At 42.2% G+C, this 12,473-nt stretch overlaps 1 pseudogene; it reads left to right on the plus strand.

Annotated features, from left to right (window-relative positions):
* The first annotated feature begins 11,131 nt into the window (after positions 1-11,131).
* On the plus strand, positions 11,132-11,249 carry LOC134937365 (5S ribosomal RNA; annotated as a pseudogene).
* The last annotated feature ends 1,224 nt before the right edge of the window (positions 11,250-12,473 follow it).

The raw sequence follows: 12,473 nt of genomic DNA on the forward strand, positions 1-12,473 counted from the left end.
GCCTCTGAACTTGAAGAGAGATACAGTGGGCGGGGAGAGGCTGGACAGGGCGGGTATTTTCAGCTCTGACTGACAGCTTGCATAGCAGCAGCTGCAATTACTCGACTCAACACACACACAGAGGATTACTGATTATTATTTGACATAATTTGACCAGAAGTCTGTAATGCCAATGTTATTATAATGGGGAAAAAATCGCCATCGGCTCCCACCATCGATGGCTTGAAACCACTTGAACTTCCACTATCGATGGTATAACTATCAAATACTTGGTCCCAACCATCAATGATGCAGGAACATCGATGGTCGATGGCCATCCCTACCGCATGGCCTAATGGATAAGTCATCTGACTTTGGATCAAAAGATTGAGTGTTTGAGTACCTTTGTGGTCGATAGGTTCTTGTTTGTTTGGATGTTTGCGATGGGTGATGTTTGCAGGTTACATTATTAATAAAAACACAAACCTACCATCACCAAGAGTTAGACTGCAGATATTCCGTTTGGGTGTGCTTTCGCAATTTTGCGATTGGTCGCAGTTTTTGCTAATTTGTACTTTTTATGATCCTTACTGAATTAGCCCCAAGATCTTGAAAAAACATTTACCTCTTCATGCCTCTTTTATCTATAGACGTGCTCCAACTATCAAAGATAAAATTGTAAGAAGCTCATTAGTTGAAGATAGAAGAGGTAGCTCACAAAATAGAGGTTTCAACAGATGTGGGATCCGTTTACCTTGTAGGACTACTAGTAGTAAGAAAAGTTTTTAAAAAATAACAGATCTTGAAACCAATGGCTCATCATATAAAATTAATACATTTTTACATTTTTAACCTTTGATCCTAGGAATGTAATATATGCCCTTAAATCATACTTACCTACTCTCCCGGATCCAGACATTTTGGGCAAAAATACACGTTATGAATAACTGGAAAAGTAGGGATTTAGACTATATACTGAAACAGGGGAGCTTCCAGAGGTGGGGCTGCAGTGCAGTCCAAAATTCCAATAGGTGACACACAACAACTGTCATTCCAAACGCTGCCAACTATCACCGGCCGGGGCTCACTGGCAGTTGGTGTGGCTCCCCTATTTGGATTTTGGACTGTACTGCAGGCGCACCTCTTGAGCCACCACTGGACTAAAATGAAATGGGTATTCAAGCTTAAGACATTAATACCAAGAAGTTTGAATGCAGATTTTGAATTAAAATGTATGCTTGGTTCTTAATTCTCTTTTTTTTTGGTTGTTATGTATGTTTTTATTATATACTATTTCGATTCTAACTATTTTTATTTATGTTCTTCTATTTTGTTTAAAAACTCTTTATTTATTCAGCAAGAACCAATAGGACTTGCAGAAAAACACATACAAATACCACTAAACAGATAGCTCTCAATTTTACAGTGCACTTCCATCTGGGAGCCAGGTAGAGCACAAGAGGCATTTCAATGTTAATCTTGAACTTACTATATAACCTCCCCTTCAAGGAAGTACATTCAATATGATTGGAGTGCATTATGGGTTCCATATGCGGGAGAGCATCTGCGTTCCATTGTGCTCTAGTGGAGAGTATCATTAACAAGACTCACCAAAGTCACCAGGAAGCAGAAGTGTAGTCTCAGCCACAATTTGGAACGCACGAGCATTCCACTGTTTAATAAGTGGAAGAATTCTACTTGCAGTACTCATTAGTAAGCGGAATTGACGTTACGGCCGTGATGTGGAACAAGTTTGCATTCCACTGCACAGTGGAGGCTATTTCTCTTAATGAGATAAGGTTTATAAGTTGGATTTTGGACAGACATGATATCCGCAACCTGAGGAAGGAGTACCGAAATGCGTTGCTGGCGGGACCCTTTGTGATGTGTTACACTACCAATCCTTGGAGCAGCTTTTGCCTGAATATGAGACGATAACCGGGTCTCTTACTTACATGCTTGTCTGACCTGCTCAGATCATCTGTGTAACAGATAGGCACGCTGACACATTGGGAAAGTGTCTGTGTGTGATTTTAATGGTTTTTAATAAATTGTCAAAGCAGTATCATGCTATGCATGCTTTATTTCATATGTTGAGGAGGAATATTATTATGGAGGTGCAATAAAGATTGATGCCCTATGCAAGCTACACAATGCTGATTATTCCATATGGAAATTATTCTATGCTGATTTATCCTCTATGTTTGAGGAAACCAATAAGGTAACCTTGATACCTGAGGGGTATTAGAAGGGGTTCAGTATGATTTACCAACAGACACAATACCGAAGGTCATAATCTCGACAGTCAACAGACTTTCATTATGCCGACATGGTCAAAATGCCAACATAGTCAGAATACCGATATTTGAAATGTCGACGTGTCAAAATACCAACATGAGTCCACTGGGATGGTAAAGTACGAACGAGTCTGTTTTGGGGCAAAAAATCCTTAAAAACGCATGTCGGCATTTTGACATGTCGGCATTTCAAATGACGGTATTCCGACTATGTCAGCATTTTGAACATATCGGCATAATGAATGTTGGTATTTTGATGGTGTTGGTATTTTGACTGTCAGTCAATGGCTGTCGGGATTATGACCGTCGGTATTGTGTCCATCGTTAAATCAACTGCTACCCATTAGAAGGTGTGTGCCATAATGATAATTTGGCTTTGGCGGCCCCTCATACACTATCTCTGAGAGTGGAGTGAGTTCACCTGTGGTATAATACGATTTTGGAATACAAAAAGAGTCCGCAGTAAGATTTATCACTTTTTTTTATAGGAACATAAGAACAACAGAGAGCGCCATTAACCAGAGAACTTTTTGGGGACTTTTGATTCTCTATGACAGCCACATCCTTGAGTCCACCTCCACTTGGGAAGCTGTGTCTTGGTACTGCCTCCTTGCACTGACTCACATGGAGGGGAGAACGGTCTGCAGTCTCTGCTCCGCCCGATCAGTGTCTCAGGTGCTCCACTTCTCATTGCCACCAATCTTCACACTCTGCCTGCTACTTTAGGCTGATGGTGGGTCACCTCCCTGCTGGATAACTGCCACTGTAAGTTAGGAGAAGCTCTCCCTGTCAGCTTGGCTAGCTATCCCTGAAGCCGATCTCTTTACCAGAGATGCTGCTCTTATGAAGGTGTGCTCAGTGCAGCTCCACGAACGCCCTCAGGTAATGTCTCCCCAGATCTCTAAAGCCTGCAGCCCCCTGACCACTACCTCCAACTCCATTCAGTGGTCAGTGGGCCCATGCTTTCTCATCCCAGAACCCCAAAATGACGAACAAACAGCAGTACTATGCACATTGGCACCAAGTACATTAAAATAAACACCTACACGTATACAAACAGGTAGTGGTCACCAGGCAGACTTACCATTTCCACTGGAGGGTGAATAGAGAGGAGCCAATCCTTGCATTGATTCAGTACCCTAATCCCGGGAGGATACTGCATACCATCATTCACGCTATTTAAGGGTGGGCACGTCTGACACCCAACATTATTTGGTACGCATGCCAATTTAATTATTGGCGGATTGTATTGTTTTTGTACATGTGCTGAAAGTTGTTAGAAATTTATTATTAAAAGAATCCGACAGTACTTCACTATATATATCCTCTTTCCATTTCTTCTTTCTATATTTGGATGAGTGTGGACCACAAAGTCTATAAAAGGTCACACCTCCATAAGGAGAAGGATACCGGTGGATAAAAAAGACATGAGAGAGAATATTAATTATAGGTAGTGATGAGCGGGTTCGGTTCCTCGGGATCCGAACCCCCCCGAACTTCACCCATTTTACACGGTTTCGAGGCAGACTCAGATCTTCCCGCCTTGCTCGGTTAACCTGAGTGCGCCTGAACGTCATCATCTCGCTGTCGGATTCTCGCGAGATTCGTATTCTATATAAGGAGCCGCGCGTCGCCGCCATTTTCACTCGTGCATTGGAGATGATAACGAGAGGACGTGCAGCGTTCTCTCAGTTTCTGTGTTCAGTGTGCTGAAAATATCTACGTTCTCTGCCTGAAAACGCTCCATATCTATGCTGTATTGTAGTATATAGTAGGAGGACAGTGCAGAATTTTGCTGACCACCAGTATATATATAGCAGTACGGTACAGTAGTCCACTGCTCTACCTACCTCTGTGTCATCAAGTATACTATCCATCCATACCTGTGCTGCATTTTAGTTGTGCGCAGTATATATAGTAGGAGGACAGTGCAGAATTTTGCTGACCACCAGTATATATATAGCAGTACGGTACAGTAGTCCACTGCTCTACCTACCTCTGTGTCGTCAAGTATACTATCCATCCATACCTGTGCTGCATTTTAGTTGTGCGCAGTATATATAGTAGGAGGACAGTGCAGAATTTTGCTGACCACCAGTATATATATAGCAGTACGGTACAGTAGTCCACTGCTCTACCTACCTCTGTGTCATCAAGTATACTATCCATCCATACCTGTGCTGCATTTTAGTTGTGTGCAGTATATATAGTAGGAGGACAGTGCAGAATTTTGCTGACCACAAGTATATATATAGCAGTACGGTACAGCAGTCCACTGCTCTACCTACCTCTGTGTCGTCAAGTATACTATCCATCCATACCTGTGCTGCATTTTAGTTGTGCGCAGTATATATAGTAGGAGGACAGTGCAGAAGTTTGCTGACCACCAGTATATATATAGCAGTATGGTACAGTAGTCCACTGCTCTACCTACCTCTGTGTTAACAAGTATACTATCCATCCATACCTGTGCTGCATTTTAGTTGTGCACAGTATATATAGTAGGAGGACAGTGCAGAATTTTGCTGACCACCAGTATATATATAGCAGTACGGTACAGTAGTCCACTGCTCTACCTACCTCTGTGTCGTCAAGTATACTATCCATCCATACCTGTTCTGCATTTTAGTTGTGCGCAGTATATGTAGTAGGAGGACAGTGCAGAATTTTGCTGACCACAGTGTATATATAGCAGTACGGTACAGTAGTCCACTGCTCTACCTACCTCTGTGTCGTCAAGTATACTATCCATCCATACCTGTGCTACATTTTAGTTGTGCGCAGTATATATAGTAGGAGGACAGTGAAGATTTTGCTGACCACCAGTATATATATAGCAGTACGGTACAGTAGTCCACTGCTCTACCTACCTCTGTGTCGTCAAGTATACTATCCATCCATACCTGTGCTGCATTTTAGTTGTGCGCAGTATATATAGTAGGAGGACAGTGTAGAATTTTGCTGACCACCAGTCTATATATAGCAGTACGGTACAGTAGTCCACTGCTCTACCTACCTCTGTGTTGTCAAGTATACTATCCATCCATACCTGTGCTGCATTTTAGTTGTGCGCAGTATATATAGTAGGAGGACAGTGCAGAATTTTGCTGACCACCAGTCTATATATAGCAGTACGGTACAGTAGTCCACTGCTCTACCTACCTCTGTGTCGTCAAGTATACTATCCTTCCATACCTGTGCTGCATTTTAGTTGTGCGCAGTATATATAGTAGGAGGACAGTGCAGAATTTTGCTGACCACCAGTATATATATAGCAGTACGGTACAGTAGTCCACTGCTCTACCTACCTCTGTGTCATCAAGTATACTATCCATCCATACCTGTGCTGCATTTTAGTTGTGCGCAGTATATATAGTAGGAGGACAGTGCAGAATTTTGCTGACCACCAGTATATATATAGCAGTACGGTACAGTAGTCCACTGCTCTACCTACCTCTGTGTCGTCAAGTATACTATCCATCCATACCTGTGCTGCATTTTAGTTGTGCGCAGTATATATAGTAGGAGGACAGTGCAGAATTTTGCTGACCACCAGTATATATATAGCAGTATGGTACAGTAGTCCACTACTCTACCTACCTCTGTGTTGTCAAGTATACTATCCATCCATACCTGTGCTGCATTTTAGTTGTGCGCAGTATATATAGTAGGAGGACAGTGCAGAAGTTTGCTGACCACCAGTATATATATAGCAGTATGGTACAGTAGTCCACTGCTCTACCTACCTCTGTGTCAACAAGTATACTATCCATCCATACCTGTGCTGCATTTTAGTTGTGCACAGTATATATAGTAGGAGGACAGTGCAGAATTTTGCTGACCACAGTGTATATATAGCAGTACGGTACAGTAGTCCACTGCTCTACCTACCTCTGTGTCGTCAAGTATACTATCCATCCATACCTGTGCTACATTTTAGTTGTGCGCAGTATATATAGTAGGAGGACAGTGAAGAATTTTGCTGACCACAGTATATATATAGCAGTACGGTACAGTAGTCCACTGCTCTACCTACCTCTGTGTCGTCAAGTATACTATCCATCCATACCTGTGCTGCATTTTAGTTGTGCGCAGTATATATAGTAGGAGGACAGTGCAGAATTTTGCTGACCACCAGTCTATATATAGCAGTACGGTACAGTAGTCCACTGCTCTACCTACCTCTGTGTTGTCAAGTATACTATCCATCCATACCTGTGCTGCATTTTAGTTGTGCGCAGTATATATAGTAGGAGGACAGTGCAGAATTTTGCTGACCACCAGTATATATATAGCAGTACGGTACAGTAGTCCACTGCTCTACCTACCTCTGTGTCATCAAGTATACTATCCATCCATACCTGTGCTGCATTTTAGTTGTGCGCAGTATATATAGTAGGAGGACAGTGCAGAATTTTGCTGACCACCAGTATATATATAGCAGTACGGTACAGTAGTCCACTGCTCTACCTACCTCTGTGTCGTCAAGTATACTATCCATCCATACCTGTGCTGCATTTTAGTTGTGTGCAGTATATATAGTAGGAGGACAGTGCAGAATTTTGCTGACCACCATTATATATATATAGCAGTATGGTACAGTAGTCTACTACTCTACCTACCTCTGTGTTGTCAAGTATACTATCCATCCATACCTGTGCTGCATTTTAGTTGTGTGCAGTATATATAGTAGGAGGACAGTGCAGAATTTTGCTGACCACAAGTATATATATAGCAGTACGGTACAGTAGTCCACTGCTCTACCTACCTCTGTGTCTTCAAGTATACTATCCATCCATACCTGTGCTGCATTTTAGTTGTACGCAGTATATATAGTAGGAGGACAGTGCAGAATTTTGCTGACCACCAGTATATATATAGCAGTACGGTACAGTAATCCACTGCTCTACCTACCTCTGTGTCATCAAGTATACTATCCATCCATACCTGTGCTGCATTTTAGTTGTGTGCAGTATATATAGTAGGAGGACAGTGCAGAATTTTGCTGACCACACGTATATATATATAGCAGTACGGTACAGCAGTCCACTGCTCTACCTACCTCTGTGTCGTCAAGTATACTATCCATCCATACCTGTGCTGCATTTTAGTTGTGCGCAGTATATATAGTAGGAGGACAGTGCAGAAGTTTGCTGACCACCAGTATATATATAGCAGTATGGTACAGTAGTCCACTGCTCTACCTACCTCTGTGTCAACAAGTATACTATCCATCCATACCTGTGCTGCATTTTAGTTGTGCACAGTATATATAGTAGGAGGACAGTGCAGAATTTTGCTGACCACCAGTCTATAAATAGCAGTACGGTACAGTAGTCCACTGCTCTACCTACCTCTGTGTTGTCAAGTATACTATCCATCCATACCTGTGCTGCATTTTAGTTGTGCGCAGTATATATAGTAGGAGGACAGTGCAGAATTTTGCTGACCACCAGTATATATATATAGCAGTACGGTACAGTAGTCCACTGCTCTACCTACCTCTGTGTCATCAAGTATACTATCCATTCCATACCTGTGCTGCATTTTAGTTGTGCGCAGTATATATAGTAGGAGGACAGTGCAGAATTTTGCTGACCACCAGTATATATATAGCAGTACGGTACAGTAGTCCACTGCTCTACCTACCTCTGTGTCGTCAAGTATACTATCCATCCATACCTGTGCTGCATTTTAGTTGTGCGCAGTATATATAGTAGGAGGACAGTGCAGAATTTTGCTGACCACAGTGTATATATAGCAGTACGGTACAGTAGTCCACTGCTCTACCTACCTCTGTGTCGTCAAGTATACTATCCATCCATACCTGTGCTACATTTTAGTTGTGCGCAGTATATATAGTAGGAGGACAGTGAAGAATTTTGCTGACCACAGTATATATATAGCAGTACGGTACAGTAGTCCACTGCTCTACCTACCTCTGTGTCGTCAAGTATACTATCCATCCATACCTGTGCTGCATTTTAGTTGTGCGCAGTATATATAGTAGGAGGACAGTGCAGAATTTTGCTGACCACCAGTCTATATATAGCAGTACGGTACAGTAGTCCACTGCTCTACCTACCTCTGTGTTGTCAAGTATACTATCCATCCATACCTGTGCTGCATTTTAGTTGTGCGCAGTATATATAGTAGGAGGACAGTGCAGAATTTTGCTGACCACCAGTATATATATAGCAGTACGGTACAGTAGTCCACTGCTCTACCTACCTCTGTGTCATCAAGTATACTATCCATCCATACCTGTGCTGCATTTTAGTTGTGCGCAGTATATATAGTAGGAGGACAGTGCAGAATTTTGCTGACCACAAGTATATATATAGCAGTACGGTACAGTAGTCCACTGCTCTACCTACCTCTGTGTCGTCAAGTTTACTATCCATCCATACCTGTGCTGCATTTTAGTTGTGCGCAGTATATATAGTAGGAGGACAGTGCAGAATTTTGCTGACCACCAGTATATATATATATAGCAGTACGGTACAGTAGTCCACTGCTCTACCTACCTCTGTGTCGTCAAGTATACTATTCATCCATACCTGTGTTGCATTTTAGTTGTGCGCAGTATATATAGTAGGAGGACAGTGCAGAATTTTGCTGACCCCCAGTATATATATAGCAGTATGGTACAGTAGTCCACTGCTCTACCTACCTCTGTGTCATCAAATATACTATCCATCCATACCTGTGCTGCATTTTAGTTGTGCGCAGTATATATAGTAGGAGGACAGTGCAGAATTTTGCTGACCACCAGTATATATATAGCAGTACGGTACAGTAGTCCACTGCTCTACCTAACTCTGTATCATCAAGTTTACTATCCATCCATACCTGTGCTACATTTTACTTGTGCGCAGCATATAGTAGGAGGACAGTGCAGAATTTTGCTGTGACCACCAGTATATATATAGCAGTAAAGTACAGTAGACCATTGCTCTACCTCTGTGTCGTCAAGTACACTACAAAAGTACAGTAAAATGACCCAAAAATCAAAATTAAAAGCGTCTGATGAGAAGCATAAACTTGCCAATATGCCATTTACGACACGGAGTGGCAAGGAACGGCTGAGGCCCTGGCCTATGTTCATGGCTAGTGGTTCAGATTCACATGAGGATGGAAGCACTCATCCTATCGCTAGAAAACTGCAGTCCCACTCCTAGACACGCAAAAAAAATTTCCTCCCCCCCGGCCCCTAAACCCCTAACCCCCCCCCCCCCTTTTCTTTCCCCCCACCGCCAATTTTTTTTCCCCCTATATAATTTTCCCCTCCCTCCTCCCCCCCCCCCTTTCCCCCCCCTGTTTTCCTGCACACCATCCATATCCCACCACAGTCAAGATAGACCAATACCCATAACCCCACCAATAAATAACCCGGGCTGCTTAAGAAACATACTAGCAAATCAATACAACCAGTCAAGCAATGCAACATCCTTAGATTTATTTCATATCCAATTTATATGTACTCATTTCATTTTTATTTTTATTTTATTTATTTATTTTTTTCATTTCAATTTCATTTCGTCAACAACACACAGGCCATTTAATTGACCATTTCAACATTTAATCTACAAATATTAAAACTGATTAGCCCAGAGCTGGGTGGTGAAACCCCAGCCAATTCCTCTATCTCTCTCCTTTTATTTTTATTTTCTCTATTCACTTATGTTATTCCCCTGTTGCCATGCAACGTGACGCTACCTTCAGTGGAAACTTCAGGCCATGATACATAAATGGTTACCATGGTAACAGACTCGTTCACACACTAGCTTTGGCTAAAGCAGCTGTCTGGCCCGATATCAACAGAGCCAGGCACACACAGCGTCCCTTTTCCTGAGCGTCCCCGTGAATAGGACCTCCCCCTCACCTCCCACAAGCCGGAACCCTCCAGGTTGCCCAGCAACCAGATATACACTCATTGATATAGCGGAAGATGAACCGCTTCCCTTTCCGTCCGGGACGTGGGACCTCCCCGTTACCCCTGATAGGCTGACACTCCCTGGGTTGCTAAGCAACCACATACGCAACCACGGCTTCCGCCGAACACAGCGGGAGCTGTACTTTCAATTAGGAACGAGCAGCCATTGGCTGACTAATGAATAACAGGGTTTTTAAACCCAGCACAACGCTAAAATAGCAGCATTGGAAGTGAGCAAGCCCGTTGTTACGGGTGAAACGCGTTTTCCTATCCAATATGCAAGAAGGACTCTGAGCAAGGCATGCAATAGGATCCTACACGGGAGAATACCAATACTACCCATCACCCTTAACTGACCCAGGGATCTGGGCGGTAATCGGTATCATCTTTGATATGATTATGTTTTCTATCAGTTTTTGTGATTATTTGGTGGTATATACACTAATTGATGTTTAAGACAGCATATCTATCCCGGGTGTAACCAATGAATGGAGATGATAGCTCCAGCCGTGATACACGCATGCTGTACTTGATTACTATATTACCTTTACCCGTCATATATTCTTACATACATTGTATCTGAGACCTCTTTTTCTGATACTATTGGATATGTTGTTCAAATTGAAATGAAAATGTGTGGATGAAATTTTCTCCCATAATAGGGCATTTTCCACGATTCATGCATACGGTGATACCGTGAACACATACCATAGACAATACAGATGTGCAATTTTGCCATTTTGCCTGAATAGTGTATTGTGTTTCTAACAAAGAATTCATTACTTTCCTTATTTTCGTGGACTCTCATCCATGATTCCTGGGAGCAATCCCAGGTCTAACAGGGACAGCAGATCCACACTTCTCCCTTAATCTACCATTTAGGTGCACTCTCATTGGTGAGTGGAACACCTCATTTACAGGTTACTATCATACCTCACCGCTAGAGCCCAATCTCGTCTGATCTTGGAAGCAAAACGGTGATGGGCTGGGTCAGTATCTGAGGGGTGACCCTCAGAGAATACCCAGTGTAGTAATCTGAGGCTGTTTCAATTTAAAACTCAATACCAACAGCAGTATCACCACTACCTCTTCTTTCCCACCTGTATTTATTTTTCCTGATAATTTCTTTCAGGCAAGAATATTTGTACATGATTATTTTTGGTCTCATCAATACATGCGCTGCCTGTACTGATACGGTATGAGAATAGATGTATGATTACTCTCTCAGGCGAGAATTAATTAGGAATTATTTATTCCACTATATCAGGCACACCCATTAGGGTCTGAGTGCCGAGGACAGGACTAGGTAATATACATGTTATACACACTCCCGGTGTAATTGATACCTACTTTTGCATGACCAATTTTGGTCCCATTAAAACAAGCATTGCTTGTACTGGTATGGCATGAGAACAGGTGTACGGTGATTATATCTACACCTCCATGCCAGTCTATATTGGGATAGACTAAACCAGGACATACTAACCCCGTTTGTAACCTTGTTTCCCCAACAAATACATTTATGGGTATCTCCGTCTTGTGATATATGATACATATTAATTTCATGGGGAGAATGAGTGGATACGGACAATATTTTAATTAAGCATAATAAAACTTTATGTTTTAATATTATTCATAAATACACATTTAACAAGAGTGCACCCAAAAAAGAGTCTTCTTTATTCTATGTTTGCTCCCACTCCTAGATGGGCCAGGCGTTTGTGTCGGCCACTTGGGTCGCTCAGCTTAGTCACACAGCTACCTCATTGCACCTCTTTTTTTCTTTGCATCATGTGCTGTTTGGGGACTATTTTTTAAATCTGCCATCCTGCCTGACACTGCAGTGCCACTCCTGGATGGACCAGGTGTTTGTGTTGGCCACTTGGGTCGCTTAGCTTAGCCATCCAGCGACCTCGGTGCAAATTTTAGGACTAAAAATAATATTGTGAGGTGTTCAGAATAGACTGGAAATGAGTGGAAATTATGGTTATTGAGGTTAATAATACTATGGGATCAAAATGACCCCCAAATTCTATGATTTAAGCTGTTTTTGAGGGTTAAATAAAAACCCAAATCCAAAATACACCCGAATCCGCCAAAAAAATTTCAGGGAGGTTTTGCCAAAACGCGTCCGAATCCAAAACACGGCTGTGGAACCGAATCCAAAACCAAAACACAAAACCCGAAAAATTTCCGGTGCACATCACTAATGATAGGACCATGTATCTGGGATCATCTGGAACTTGAGTTTTTATTACTTG

The sequence above is a fragment of the Pseudophryne corroboree genome, chromosome 6 (assembly GCF_028390025.1).
Source record: "Pseudophryne corroboree isolate aPseCor3 chromosome 6, aPseCor3.hap2, whole genome shotgun sequence".
In the NCBI taxonomy this organism is placed as follows: domain Eukaryota; kingdom Metazoa; phylum Chordata; class Amphibia; order Anura; family Myobatrachidae; genus Pseudophryne; species Pseudophryne corroboree.